Source organism: Quercus lobata, chromosome 2 (genome assembly GCF_001633185.2).
Source record: "Quercus lobata isolate SW786 chromosome 2, ValleyOak3.0 Primary Assembly, whole genome shotgun sequence".
NCBI lineage: Eukaryota > Viridiplantae > Streptophyta > Magnoliopsida > Fagales > Fagaceae > Quercus > Quercus lobata.
In genome coordinates, this window is record NC_044905.1 from 36,458,386 (window position 1) to 36,474,745 (window position 16,360).

General features: G+C 37.8%; 2 pseudogenes; both read right to left on the reverse strand.

Moving 5' to 3' along the window:
- Positions 1-2,383: 2,383 nt before the first annotated feature.
- Positions 2,384-7,056, reverse strand: LOC115975475 (annotated as a pseudogene).
- Positions 7,057-8,786: 1,730 nt separating this feature from the next.
- Positions 8,787-16,360, reverse strand: part of LOC115963801 — a 38,358-nt pseudogene continuing 30,784 nt past the window's right edge.

Consider the following 16,360-nt stretch of genomic DNA (forward strand, 5'->3'; position numbering starts at 1 on the left):
ACAATGCTTTGGGTTTGGTAATATTACATTTTTGGCCAAAATGTTGTGTTTATTATAATACTCAGACAAATCCCACAAAGAGAGACCATAAAGGTGCTTTCTTTGTGCAAAATAATGTTTTTTGGACTTAAAATGACTCCTTTGCCAATATGTTTTTCCTGTGATCTTTCTCCCTGTATTTATAAGCTTAATCTATTTTTGAATTTTAGGCCTATGTCATGTGGCTCTGTGATTAGAACTGATGTAAGAAGTTCAGTAAATCTAATTGTTATTTTGTTCCTTGATTATTTACTCCATCATTGATGGTCTATTTGAATTGAGGGGGAGGGAGGGAGAGTAGAGTAGAATTGACTCAAAATTAGCCTATTTTTAATCAACTCTACTTTACTCCTCTCCATTCCTCCTCAATCCAAACAGACCCTGAGTATCACATAGGAAAGGTAATGGATTCAGATGTCTCACAATATGTAGTTCCGAAGTGAATATAGGAACCTTATTTATTTATTAGTTTTGCCAAACTAGAACTTAAACAAAATGGGCAACTCAATATTCTAATTAAAATTTTTCTCAAAAAAAAAAAAAAAAATTCTAATCAAAGTTGTTAAAGTACATCCTATTCTAAAAAATGTTGTCTTATTCTAAAAATTGTACTTCTCATTATCGGGCACTTAGGACAATTGAAAATAATTTTCTATTGATTAGAAAGATCACTCTCTTTCAAGGTTGAAATATTTTCATACCGAATAAAACAAAAACTTCTAGAATGACAAAAATGTATTTAACATATTATCAAAATCTCTGTAATGCCATTGAAACTATCAAAATGACCAAAATACTTTCAAAACTTCTAATATCACAAAAATACTCCCTAAAATCCTTTGAAATAATTAAACAAATCTCTAAAATGATAAAGCTACTCCTGAAAATTTTAAAATGACTAAAATATTGAAAATTTTAAAATGACTAAAATATTTCCAAAATCTACAAAATAACCTTGATACCTCCAAATCACCAAAATGCCTTCAAAACCTTGAATAAGACTAAAATACCCCTAAAAACACCAAAAAAAAAAAAAAACCCTCTCAAAACCACAATAATGTTGATCATTTAGTAGGTGTTAGAGACATTTATAATTTCATATCTGATGATATTTTTTTTAGTTAGGGATAATAATAATTGGGACAGTTATTTCATATGTTTTGAGATTGACAATAATCATTCTTTTTCAAGTGAACTGGAAAACTCTTTTTCTAATTCTCTAAATTTTAGTTATCTAAATAGTGTATCAAAGTAAAATAAATGCCTCTTGAAATCTCTAAAATGATCTTGATATACCTCAAAATTTTGGAAATTGCCCCCAACTTTAAAAAATCACACAAAACCAATTCTCAAGAGTTTATAGTTATGCATATAAATGTGTAAGTTTAGTTGATAGTTTTTGTTGTTTGTTTGTTTGTTTTTTTTTTTTAAAAATTTATTTTATTTAATTAATTAATTTATTTTTTATCTTCACCACTTATATTTTGATTGTCAATAATTTTATTTTGATTGTGTTTTTTTAAGGTTGATTTTAGTTGTTTTGCATTGATATTTGAAAGTGTTGAATTAAAATTGTTATTTAATCAATATCAATGTAAAAGAAAATTTGTGATTTTTGGTACAAGTCAAATGTCGGAAAAAATGATTTCCAAAATATTTTCAAGAACACAACTGAACATCTTAAAACAACCAGTTTTTTTGAAAATGTTTTTAGCCAAAAATATTTTCCCACTAAAATCATTTTACGCCAAACAAACTAAAGCGAGTAAGAATGTGGCACTCGTAATGGTCACTAGTTTCGTGTTACACAAAATATCTATGGGTGGGTCTCAATTCTAGCATTTGACATGTTCTTACTAGCTACGGACATGATTGTTTTTGTGTCAAATATGATCATCTCTTAGTTCTGAGATGAAGTGGTTGCAGAATTTGATTAGCCTAATTAGTGTAAAATGAAGCACATTTCCAATTATGGCTAGTCCTTTTTCATGGTCTTCTTTTTCCCACTAACTTGCATGGTTATGTTTTGTGTAAGTGAGGATTTGACAATCTAATTTCCAAATGTGCTCCTGAAACTTCATTTTTCATTTTGTCCCATCGCTGTTACTATCGTTACCTTTATTACTGTTTTCTTTTGGAATTGATTATTTGTCTTCATTTTTTTGCTAAACTGATTATATCTTCATAATTGTTCATGGTAGAGCAGATTCAATAGTAGCGGGGTACAATTTTACACTAGCTATAGACCTAGCCTCTGGTAGTACAGAATACAGATATAAACTAATTTGTTACAATTCCCGTAATTTTATTCCAAGCTTCAATCTCCTTCAGTTCAAAAACATAAGTAGGAGATGTTCAACTAATTAATGGTCTCTAATTTATTTTTTCACCCGAGTTGTCAAGCCTTTGGAGCCTAATTGCAGAACTCGAACATGGAGGCATGTAAGGAGGGGGTTCGCGGATACTCGTCTCACGGGTGCCACCATTTTTCACTATAAAGACAGTGTCCATACCCCAGCTTAGATGTCGATCCAAATGACAGTGCCATAGCCATACCCCTGCAAGAATTTATCCATTTATGAATCGAAGTTAGCATTCAAAATAAAAGATAAGAAAATGCAAGCTTCTAGTGTGTAAAAGAAATCACAAATGGCTAACTCCAAGGAATAAAAAGTAGGTGACATACCAGGATTACTTGCTTTGAATCTAAGGGCAACCCATCCTTTCTTAGGCAGTGAAACTGTATTCATCTTAGGCGGATCAACCAAATTGTAGCCTTCTGGGTCAGTCACATTATCAAAGTTCCCATAACCTGAGCCAACCACATAGAAGGTGTATCCATGCAAGTGCATTGGATGATCTTCTGATGCATCAAAAACATTAGTACCCTGAAACACTATCTCCACCTCTTCATCATAATCAAATATCTTCACCTTGGTCCCTTGAATTGTCGTCGTGGTATAATCGGGTACCTCATCTGCAGTGAAGTTGAAAAGAACCGGCGGATACTCTGGAAAATCTTGGGTGTAAATCCCACTTATGTTCCTGTGTTAAAAGATTTTGGCATCATGTCATTTCAACTACATAAACATAGTGTTTACTGGGTTAACTAGTTAAGCTCACACAACAATTTAGCCAGAAGTTATTTAATTTGTAATTGGATAGTAAATGTACAAGAAATTGCAATACCTGTAATAGGCAAGTAGAACATCAGTGGAGGGGTTAATCCAACTGACATTGTTTAAGCTTGAAGCAAGACCACTTTTAGTAGTTCCCTCATAGTCAAAGGTAACAGTGTTCATGGAAGCCGCTATGTACATTCTGGTAGTAATGTTTTTTGGGACATTAACCGGGTGGTCGTGGTTCGCTAAGCTCCTAAGACGACTCGTGAAGCTCAATGCAGGAGCGTAGTCTTCATAGGATGGAAGGGTGCTCGGAAATATTGGATCTGCTGAGGGAGTGTAGTTGCCTCTATATTCAAGAATTGCTGTGGCATTTGTTTGATCATAGTCTGTAACATCGGACCTAGCACTATCATATTGTCTAGCAGCCACATAATAGCGACCAAGAGGCTGTTTTGCTGTGACCAACATATCCATTGTTTGTCCTGGAGCTATCATCACAAATCCAGTGATTACAGGTTTAACGTATGATCCGTCCAGTCCTACAACGGTGAGGTTATGTTGAGCAATTGCAAAATAGAGTTCTGCATTCATGGCTGCATTGACTAAACGAAGAAGATAGGTCTTGCCATAATCTACTTGCCAGCGGTAAGTACTTTCTGCATCACAAGAATATTGATTGTATTTTGGAATGAGTGGCAATAGTTACACAATGTTTGTACTGGACACATTACTTAAATTGTGTTTTCAGTTATAATTGTGAAATCATGAAATTGTGAATTTCACAATTATAATTGAAATTGTATTTTCAAATTTCAGTTGGAGTGTGTATATTAGTAGTGTATAACTTAGCGTGTGCAATAGTAATTAACGTTTAGGAGTTACGTTCAATAGTTTGAGATTTTGTGCATCTTTCCTCATTCAGCGTGAGTGTGTCCACGTACCGTTAGAGCACACACAAAAATCTCCCGGTTGGCCATTGATAGTGTAAGAATCAGATCGAGGAGTATCAGCACCATTTTCGAGGTCTTCGGCAACTTCTTCATTTACGTCACCCACATACCAAGATCCTGCAAGTACAAGAGAAGAAATGCATGATATTAGACATTGTTCGAATGGTATTACATATTTATATCTTTATGCGTGCTAATACATCAAGGTTAGCAAACAATCCGAATACCTAAATGGCTAGGACAGGATGGAGAAAGATAAAAAATTTGACCATGTTGTCATTGCACCATAGTTAATAATCATATAAGGGGTTTTAAATATATTTATCTGTTTATAATACCATCATATAAGGTTAGATTAAATGGCGTTGAATAAGCGGTTTTATGGAGTTTCAAAAAGTACTTATAGTTTAAGCATATGAGAACAACAAACGTTTGCGTTTAGAAATTCTTAAGTTTGAAAAATTCTAGGAGCATTAAGAACGTTTAGATTATATTGAATACCTAACACGAGAATTTCTTCTCCATCAGGCTTAGGAAATGGAAAACCGGTCTCTTCATTTGGTAAAACGACAATAGCACCATGCACACCAGCTCGGGTCCAGTCACTATGAGCATGCCACCAAAGGGTTCCTTCCTCATCCGAAAATATAATTTCATAAGTGAAGTTTGATCCCGGTTCTATTGGACACTGTGTAATGTACTCTGGACCATCCGACCATGGGTTTCCTGGTTGATGCACTCCATGCCTGTAGAAAACATAATTTCTTTAGATATTTTTATAATATCTTTCAACAATTTCATTATTTGGTAATGAAATTCTTTAATTTTGGTTTACCACTATAGTGAAGACCACTAGAAAATTTTCTCTATTTTTTCATGTTTGTTTAGAAAATAAGAAGGGAAAATAAAATTAAGAGCCTTATAATTTAACTAACACTTCCTATGTTTTAAAAAGAAATGTCTAAGTTTTTAATCCCTCATTCCCCAACTATTGAATTATAAAAATAAAAAAAAAAATAAGAAAAAGGAATAAAAATGATAAAAGAAAATAATTCAAAATGTTATTCATACATCGCCAAAATTTTAGTTCTAAAATAATTGGGATTCCGAGAGAAAGTTGGTAACATTTTTTTTGTTGTTGAATTATCTATATTCTTTGTAATATAAATTTTTACTATTTCATTTTCGTCTTTTATACAACATAAACCAATAGAGTGGTAGGCTTATTTATTTTGCTATTTGTCAGTTTTGCATTGTTTTATTTATTTCTATAGTAAAAGAGAACAAGCATATATAGAAGACAAATTTTGGAGCAACATTATAGTTATAGACCTAAATTTTAATACATACTCTTGAATGAGGATGAAGGGGCATTTTTGTTAAGAATCTAATAACTTAGAATGCGTTTGGATTGGGATGAAAACTTCTGCGTTTGCGTTTTGCTTCAACGTTTTGAGTTTTCGGCTACTGTTCATGTACTGTTCAATAAACAGTAGCCGCAAACTTTGACTTTTCAAATTTTTTTGGACCAATCACAGCACATCGTGTACTGTTCACGGACCAATCAAAGTTTTTTCCTTATGAATTACAATGGTGGTGATAAATAGAGGGAGCAAAATAAAATAATATTCCATTATTCCTTTTAGTCATAACATAAATAAATAAATATGTACTAATTATTTACAAAAAAGGATTGGTGTGTGGTACTATTTATTTACTAACCGTTCGTATGTTTGTAGGCTAAAGATCCCTTGTGGCTGTTGCCACTTGACACTCCATTGACCATTGACTATTGACTATTGACCAACGAGTATAGTATATGGAATTACAGTTGATGTATATAACTATATATTCAGGTAGACCTAAGGGTCAATGATAAGACTTACTAAATTGGGAATAAGACAATAAGACATGCATAAACGGAATCTTTTTTTTTTCTTTTTTTTTTTGATTGGAGAATCTTTTTATCTTTCAATAACATAACCACGTAGGAGTACTTATATTAATACTAATATAGGAAAACATCTATGCTAATTTTTTGTACAGATAGATCACTCTTAATAGCTGAGGTTAAAAATTGAAAATAACAACTTTTAATAAATAAAAAAATGTTAAAATGGTACAAATATTTTGCGGTACAAATATTAAAGTAGTATAAATGTTTTTAATCTCAACCATTAAATAAAAAAAGAAAAAGAAATAGAAAAGGTATTAAAAAAAATGTTAAAGTGGTACAAATATTTTGTAAGTGAGGGAGAGAGAGAGAGTCTTTACCAATGAATAGTAACACCATAGTCTCCTTGATTATGTACATTTACATACACAGTATCCCCTTTTGTTACACGGATCACAGGGCCCGGAAGACTTTCATTTACAACCAACAGGCTCTTACTGCTACACAGCCTTGTAAAGTTGGTCTCCGTCAACTACAAAATTTGAACAAATAAAATTTTATTTAAATATTAAAAGCGGAAGAGTGTATCACATTTTTACATGAGAGAATGGAATATATATGCATTTATTATACTTTCATAGTATTCAATATGAGCACAATTAATTACACATATGGTATATGTGCTCTATGTCATTTGAAATTGTGGATTCAAAACATAATTTCAATTAAATTATGAAATCATGTTTTCAAGTCACGTTTTCACAATTTTAAATTTATAATTAAAATTGTGTTTTGGAGTAGTGTGTGTACTTCACAGTGTGCAACAACCATTTCTCATTCTATATTACCAATGTCCGGAAACAAAAACGAAAAACCGAGAGAGAGGTACTCACAATAAAGTCATGGTAATGGACTTTAGCTTGAGCCAAGCCAAGGAAAAATATCCCGTAGAGAAGCAGAAGCTTGACGAACCCTGAAGGCAAGCCCATAATCTCAGTTCTGGAGCGCCACCCCTATACTGTTTAAGGGTTTAAGGACCAGTTGTTCTAATTTCTGCAATGGCTATTGGCTATGTTGTCTTTGAGAGCTAGTTATTTATGAAGGTTGAGTACGTCTTGTATTAGTTATGTTGAATTCTTGTTACGATGGTTTTAAGTACAGCTTGAAATTTGAACTCTGGTTGTAGGTTAGGTGGGTGTGTCTTCTTTTCTCTGTTACTAGCTACCTGCTGATGAGAGGTAACACAAGGGCAAAATATTATTTTATATTTATTCGAGTATATTTTGTATATGTAACATTTTTAATTTACACTTTTTATTTTTATTATTTACTGATGTATACGTCTAAAACGTGAAATGAGTGATATTTACACACCATTTTACACTAACGAGTGTGAGAAAATAATGTCATATATAACAAAAGACTTATATGTACTTTGTGCTTAGTAGTCCGTTTGCCTTTACATTCTTCTTTTTAATTTCTTATTTAGCTCTAATTTTGTGTGTTTATAATTTTTAAACTTATTCTCACTATTTTTAAGTACGACATAACTTTATTTAACTTAATTTTGACAAATAAGTAACAAATAATCCAAAAAAAAACAAAAAAACATTGAAACTTCCATAATTTATAGAGTTTTATCAATAACATCACTTCCACTGCCAGTCATTTACCATTGGTCACTATATGGATAAGCAGCCTATTTCACCTAAAAAAATCCAGGCTCCCCCGTTTTTGGTCATCTTCTTAAAACCAAGGTATTTGATACGGTACTGGCACCAGCCGGTATGTATCGTACCGGTATGTATACCAGTATTGAAAGACCAATGTTTCGTACCGGTTATGTATCGGTTAATTTTGGACATTACCGGCCGGTACAAAAAAAAAGCTTTTTTTTTTATTATTATAAATTATTTATTTATTTTTACTTTTGTAGTTTTTGAATTTTTGTAAGTACAGAATGGTAACTTATTTGCATTAATTTATTAGTATTATTTGTTTTCTTAGTATGCAATGGACAATTAAGTTTTCTATTATTTATATTGTGTTTTTTTATTTATTATTTATTTATTTTAATTGATGCTAAAGTCTAAAACCATGAATAATTTGTTATGAATTGAGGTAATGTTTTATGGTAAACTTTTATATTTATTAACACACACACACACACACACACACATATATATATTTATAAATATAAAAAATAACGGTAAACCCGAAACGGTACACCAGTATTGACCAGTACCAAAATATATCGTTCCACTGGTTAAACCAGTACAGCCTCCGGTATAAGATTGACTCCCTTGCTTAAAACACATTATGTGTAATGACGTAACCTCATGGGTTACAATACATGTATTTTTTTTTTGGTAAACCAATACTTGTAATTTTATTCAAATAACTACAACGTCTGCTTCAATTTAAAAACATAATGTATACTTCATGGGGGAAAATGGGCTTTTTCCCTTATTTTGTAAAAAAATCTAGCACAATATCTCTGTTTTGAAACTATTAAGCATCGTGTCTCTGTTTTGAAACTCGATTTTAAAAAAATCGAGTTACAAGTGGAACTCGACATTAGCAATGTCAAGTTCTATGCATATTTTGCCACTTAATTGAAAAAAAAAATTAAGTGAAACTCAACTTTGTTAAAATCGAGTTTCAAAAACAGGGACACGGTGCTTAATAGTTTCAAAACAGGGACATTGCGCTAGATTTTTTTAAAAAAAATAAGGGCAAAAGCCCATTTTCCCCATACTTCATGTAGATGATGTCCAACTATTTAACCGTATCTAATTGATTTCCATCTAAGTTGCCAAGACTTTGGAGCCTAATGGTAGAACTCTTGCATGGAGGCAAGTAAGGAGGGGGTTTGCAGATACTTGTCTCAGGGGTGAAGCCATTTTTCACGACAAATACAGTGTCCATACCCCAGCTTAGATGTTAATCAAAATGACAATGCCATGGCCAAACTCCTACAAGAATTAATCCATTTTATAAATCAAAGTTAGTATACTTAAAAAAAGATGGGAGAAGCTTTTAGTGTGTTAAAGATATAACTCCACAAAATAAAAGTAGAAAAATGATAACTGATGCTGCCAAAAATCGTCAGTTAGCTGCACAGTCCTCACATGCTTTAGATAGAACTTGCGAAACCGAAATAAGGAAGACCTTGCAGAGAGTACCGGTGTGGTACCGGCCAAATACCCTTTAAAGTTTAAGTTAGAGAGAATTTCTACAACTTTAGAGTGCTAGAGCTGGGAGAATTACGCGTACCTTGATTTGTGAGGATTTTGGGGTTTTTATAGTAGTGTAGAGCTGACCTTCGTTTCTTGGTGGAGAAGATCTTTCCTTGTAGGGAAGATCCTCATTAATACACGTACTTTGCGAGATCCTTTCCTTGTAGGGATTCCTTTGATTAGGGTTGATTGTGAGATACATGATATTTCCTTACGTAGATATCCGTAGGGGTCAAGTTTAAGTCAGGTTGGACCCATTGGCCTCTCCACATTTGTCAATCACCTGCTTCGTTCGAGAATTCCCGTCGGCCAATGGAGACGCCTGTCAATTATTGTGGTAAGGTCGTTGGTTTATGATGCCGTCACTTTCTCCATTCCGTTTATGCACATGAAGCTGTTGAGCTTGTAGGAACAGTCAGCTTCCTTGTGTGACGAATTTATTTTGCAAGAACACCTTTATCAATTGCCCCCTACTCTGTGGTCCCGTCAGCTTTGGCTGACAAGCCGCGGAGTATACGAGCATTTATGACCATTAATAGGTTTTATAGGAGCTTGTGTCATTAAATGGCATAGGTAGCTCTGGGTTAATATGCGAGGTGACATGTGGCGCTTGCTGGTTGGCCTTGTTTCCAATCATGAGCGTCGCTTCATATACCACGCTCCTTCTCTCTATAAATAGTTCCTTGTTCTTCAGTCATTCTTTTCTAATTTGCTTTTCATTATCGGAGAGCTTAGGAGATTAGAGCTGCCATGTCGCGCCATCATTTTCGTACAACCATCACTTTTCGTACAATTGTCATACAATAAGTTTCTTCGCCTTGTCATCTATTTTTATCTACCTTCTTGTTTGTCATCGCTTGTTTAGAGACCAGTCAAATAGGTTCCTAGAATACCTCCGTCGCTTGTAGGTGAATAGATGTTAGGTGGTAGAGAAGTGACGAGTGAACAGTCATCATCAGTTCGTGAAGGCACGGGCTACGATGAGGTCTATCCATCAAGGCGTGAGCTTGAGGAGGATTTATCCTGGTCCCCAGCAGGGGAACCATTCGCCTATTCTCCTATTGAGGAGGAAGAGGGCTGCAATGAGGAGAAAGGGGATGTTAAAGGGGAGGAAGGAGACTATGAGGAGGGAGGATATGATGATGAGGGAAATGAGAGTGACAGGGGGAGTGAACAATATGACGAAGGGTTGGTAAGCCGGGTTAACAGTAGTGGAACTAGGCCCTTCATTTTACCAAGTATATGGATGGTAAACGACTTTTACCCGACCATGATTAGGAAAGTTTTTAACACCCTTTGTGTCACTAAATTCTAGACAACATTCCCTTTCGTCTGCCAGGAAAGTTTGAGAAATATTATTCAGGGAAGACGGAAGACGTGAGAATGTATGACGCCATGTTTACTGTTGGGTTGAGATTACCGTTGACGACGCTGCACCGCCAGTTTGCCAATTTCCTTGGCCTGTTCATTAGCCAGATCGCCCCGAACGCCTAGAGAATCTTTATAGGTGCTGAGGTGATATGGGGTCAACTAAGCGGAGGGAACCGTTGGCTTACACTTGACGAGTTCTTTTATTGTTATAAGCCCTAGCAAATCACTTCGTCAAAAGACATTTACCATTTTTTGGCTAGAAAGTTGTCACTTATATTAGTGTCCGACATGCCATACTCCAATAGAAATTGGAAGAATATGTATTTTTTCGTTAAGGGGACGGAATGGGTGTGCAGGCTTGAAGGGTGGGATGGCATGCTTGATGGGTTTGACAATACTTGGGGTATAGTTAAGGAGTCTGGTGATTCGTTGATGTCCCTTTTTGTCACCTCGTCAGCCTAAATTGTGTACCTAACCTTCTGCTCTTTTAGTTTTTCAGCTCAAGTCCGTCTCGAGATAACTAACAAACAGGAGAATTTCCTTAAGAGGGTTTAGCTGATCCCTCTAGAACAAAGGAAGTGAAAGGATTTGGTCACCCTCGACACCCTTTACGCTTATTGTGGTGGTCCAGAGCCAACTTCCGAAGCTCGACGGTTGCATGCTTCTTCCTATCACTGTAAGTCCCTTTTTTTCGTCTACTTCTGTTTTTACTCCTTCTGTCCACCTAACTCACCTTATTGCTTTTTCAGAGATGGACATAGGTAAGCAAAGAGCTTTGGTGAGGAAGGCAGCTGCTGCTTGTAAGCAGCAGGAGCAGGCATCGAGATCAGCTCCTAATGTGGGCTTTAAAGCCACATTTAAGGGAAAACACAATACCAAATATGACCATCCATCGAAGAAGGGGACAAGTCCATTGATTGGGGAGCAACAGCAGAAGGCTCCGTCGCCCCTTCCCCTTCCTCATGGATCTGGGAAAGGTCTAATGACGGGGAAAGGGCCTGTTGATCCATACCCCGTCTAGAGGCTTGTTACTCACAAAGATTACATTGTCGAGATGTTCACTTCGATCATCAAGGAGACGGACTTGGATCTGTATGGGGGGCATGCTTCAGAGGACTTGGGGGCTTCTGGCCTCTACAACTTGTCAAGGGTATGTTCCCGTCACTTATGTTGCACTTTAATTATTCTTTTGATTTTAACTGTCATGCTTTATCTCAGGCATTGGTGCGCATGAAGGCCCTTCAGGATAGGTGCGTGGCCAGCGAGGGGATGATCCGACGGTTTCGCAAGCGCCAGGAGATTGAAAATAAGGAGCGAGCTCAATACTCGGAGGCCATCTATACCCTTGACCAGGAGCTGATGGCTAAGACTAAAGCGCTTGTGGAAAAGACTTGTCGGCTCGAGGAAGTGGAGAAGGCGAAGACCAATTTGGTGACAGAATTGGCCTCTCTTCGTGAATAGATGGAGAAGGCCAGAGCCGACGCTGTTTTGGAGTTTTGCATTTCCTAGCCCTTCTTTGATGTGTGTGGCATCTACTACGGTGAAGGGTTCAAGGATTTCTTGAAGCAGGTGAGAGCTGCTCACCCCAACCTTGACTTGTCCTAGATTGTAATAGACACCATCGTCCCACTGACGCCTGGAGGAGAGGACACCGTCAGCGATGAGACCATTGACTCCACTCATATGGTTGAGCAAGAGGTGGAGACTGATGGCGTGGTCATTGCCCAACCTGCTCTTGGTGGTCCTGACGGTCCGCCCTCTGAGAACCCTACTACTGCCGACGGTTTGCCCACAGTGAATCCTACTGTACCTGATGCCCCTCTGTCTTGATTTTTATTTCTTTTTTGTAATTAAGTATTTTGTGAAATCATTTGTAAGACAGTAATTCAGGCCCTCTCTTTTTGTGATTTTTCATGTAAAGACAATTACTTGTTGGGGTTACATTTACTATCTTCTATTTGTTGCCTATACTTTGTTATATTTTGTCTTCATTGTAATCATGTATGCCTCTATTGTATTGGTACTGTTGATATTTTACTCTATCCGTCCACCCCGCAAGTTGGGCTAAGTAAAATTTGTAATACTAGGTATCCGTTAGTATCCTGGATCATTCATCCACCCTGTAGGACTTAGAATATTGACTAGGGAGCCGTTGGTTATTGTATTGTAGCCCGTCAATTTTAATAAGAATATTTCAGGGTGACTGTCATCCGTCCACTTTATAAGTTGATCTAAGTAGACTTTTGAGGCACGCAATCCGTCCACCTCATGGACTGGTAGAATTTTAAGTCGTACATGGATATGTCTGTCCGCTTAAGGGTGTGTTTGTCCACTTTAAGGACGTGTCTGTCCACTTATGGACTTGTATAAGTTTTTAAGCCATCCCTTGGGATGTATTTGTCCACTAATGGACTCTAATAAATTGCAAGGCATCCCTTGGATGCACCCGTCCACTAATGTACTTTAATAAATTGCAAGGCATCCCTTGGATGCATCCGTCCACTAATGGACTTTAATAAATTTTTAAGCCATTTCTTGGGATGCACCCATCCACTAATGGACTTTAATAAATTTCAAGGTATCCCTTGGATGCACCCATCCACTAATGGACTTTAATAAATTTTTAAGTCATTCCTTGGGATGTGTCCGTCCACTAATGGATTTTAATAAATTGCAAGGCATCCCTTAGATGCACCCATCCACTAATGGACTTTAACAAATTGCAAGGCATCCCTTGGATGCACCTGTCCACTTAGGGATTTGGTCGTAGATGTGGTTTTGTAGAGACGTATATATGCGCATGATATATCTGAATAACTCATCTTATTATGATAAACACGTGCATAAGCCAAAAATTGTTCTGAAAAAAAAAGAAAAGAAAAAGGCTGCCCTTTGGGCTAAAAAGTACTGTAGATAATAAAAACAACTAGAATGAAATAAATTGGAAATAAGGAGTGGCCTGCATGCTGTCGTCTACTGGTAGTATTTCTTTAGGTGCTCGATGTTCCATGGATGGTGCAACTTTTGTCTGTCAAGTGTCTCTAGGTGATAGGTGCCTTTCCTCTGCCACGAAATGATTTTGTTGGGTCCTTCCCAATATGGTCCTAGCTTCCCTTGGGAAGGATCTCTTGTAGCACCCGTCACCTTCCTCAAGACGAGATCTCCAACTTGAAAGTCCATGTGCCTAACTCTGAAATTGTAGTGCCTGGCCATGAGGTCCTGGTATCGTGCTAACCTTTATTCGGCTATTACTCTGACCTCGTCTACTAGGTCTAGCTGTAGGCGCATGGCTTCGTCGTTCCTACTCTCATCACGATTCTCCACCTTGTAGCTTGTGAGTCCGACCTTAGCGGGGATAACGACCTCGCTCTCGTACGCTAGCCGAAAGGGTGTTTCTCCTGTAGGTGTTCTGGCCGTTGTCATGTATGCCCACAGTACACTTGGCAGCTCATCCGACCTTATACCCTTTGCCCCCTCAAGCCGAGTCTTGATGGTTTTGAGTAAGGATCAGTTCGTGACCTCAACTTGTCCGTTGGCTTGAGGGTGGGAGGGTGAGGAGTAATGATTCTTGATCCCCAATTGTGAGCAGAAATCTCTGAACGTTTCGTTGTTGAACTGCTTTTCATTGTCCGAGACCAAGACTCTAGGGATCCCGTACCTACAGATGATTTTTCTCTAGAAGAAGCTTCATACGTTTTTCTTTGTGATAGTGGCCAAGGCTTCAGCTTCCATCCATTTGGTAAAGTAATCTATGTCGACCACTAGGAACTATAGTTGCCTTATTGCTATTGGGAATGGGTCCCTTATGTCCAACCCCCATTGAGCAAAAGGCCACAGGGCCGTCATCGGAGTGAGCTCTTCTGTTGGCTGTTTGATGATGTTACTGAACCTCTGACACTTGTCACAAGTTTTGACATAGACTTGGGCATCCTTCTGCATGGTAAGCCAGTAGTATCCTGCCCGAATCAGCTTTGTACTAGTGACCGTGATCTCGAATGGTTCCCGCAGATCCCTTCATGAACTTCCATCATGACATAATTCGCTTCATTGGGGCTTAGGCATCTAACGTACGATCGGGAGAAGCCTTTTTTGTACAAGACATCCTTTATTAGGACGAATTGTGCCGCCTGAACCTTCAGCTTCCTTGCGGCCTCCTTACCATCAGGTAATGCACTGTCTTTCAAGTATGAAACTATTGGTGTTGTCCAGTTACTTTTCAAGCCTATTTCCTGCATGTCGACGCCATCTATTAAAGGTGAAAGCTGAATAAAAGAAAGTACCTTACTAGGAATGAGCATGTATTCTATTAATGCGGCTTTGGCAAGATGGTCGGCTTGCTCGTTCTAAAGTTGCCCACCTGTTTCCTTACTTGCTCCAGTTATTTTGTCATTAGTTCGCCTTTGCATTCATAGTCACCGTTCACTTGACTTGTGACCACCTGAGAGTCGCAATAAACAACCATACTTGTGGCCCCTGCTACTTGGGCGAGATCCAGTCTTGCCACTAATGCCTCGTACTCCGCCTTATTGTTGGTCGTAGGGAAATCACGACGAACCATGCACTCGATTTCATCCCCTTCTAGAGAGCAGAGTACTATACCTGCTCCACCAGCCTGTTTGTTAGAAGATCCATCCGTGTGGATACTCTATTGAGGATGCTTTCCTACCCCCTGGCCTTCCATATTGGTGAATTTCGCAATGAAATTAACGACCACATGCCCCTTCATGGCGGTGCACAGGCGGTATTGTACGTTGAATTCGTTTAACTCAATTGCCCATAGCACCATCCATCTAGCGGCTTTAGGATTACTCATCACCCTCCGTAAAGGCTTGTCTGTTAGAACGACGCCAGTGTGGGCCTGGAAATATGGTTTAAGCTTGCGAGCTACGGTCACTAAGGCAAAGGCTAGCTTCTCCATTAGGGGGGACTTCTCTTCTGCTCTTCGAAGTGCTCGGCTAGTGTAGTACACAAGCTTCTGTATCCTGTCTTCTTCTCTGACCAAGGCTGCACTGATAGCAGCTAGGGAGATGGTCAGGTAAAGAAATAGCTCCCCCCCAGGTTTGGAAGGACTCGACAACGGTGGGGAAGAGAGGTATGCTTTTAGGTCGTCGAATGCTTGTTGACACTCAGCCCTCCCTTCGAAGGACTTCTTCAACGTGCGAAAGAAAGACAAGTATTTGTCCGTTACTCTTGAGACGAACCTATTCAGCGCCGCTACCTTACTGTTGAGGTTTTGCATTTCTTTTATGTTCCTAGGTGGTGCCATCTCTATTATGTCCCATATCTTGTTTGGGTTAACTTCAATGCCCTTTTGAGACACCATGAACCCTAGGAATTTTCCAGCCATTACTCCAAATGCGCATTTGTTTGAATTGAGATTCAAGTTATAAGAGCGGAGGGTATCGAAGGTCTCCTTGAGGTCGTCGAAATGGTCGTCTTCCCGTCGACTTTTCACTAACATGTTGTCCATGTAGACTTGGACATTCTTCCCAATCTGATGTGCAAACATTTTGTTTATGAGCCTCTGATACATTGCACCCGCGTTCTTGAGATTAAACAACATTACTTTGTAGCAAAGAAGGCCTTGGCTGGTGACGAATGAAGTTTTCTTCTGATCCGCGTCGTCCAGCTTGATTTGGTTGTAACCAGAAAAAGCATCCATGAAACTCAGCAACTGGTGTCTTGCTGTTAAGACTACCAGGACGTCGATCCGCAGGAGTGGGTAGCTATCTTTAGGGCACG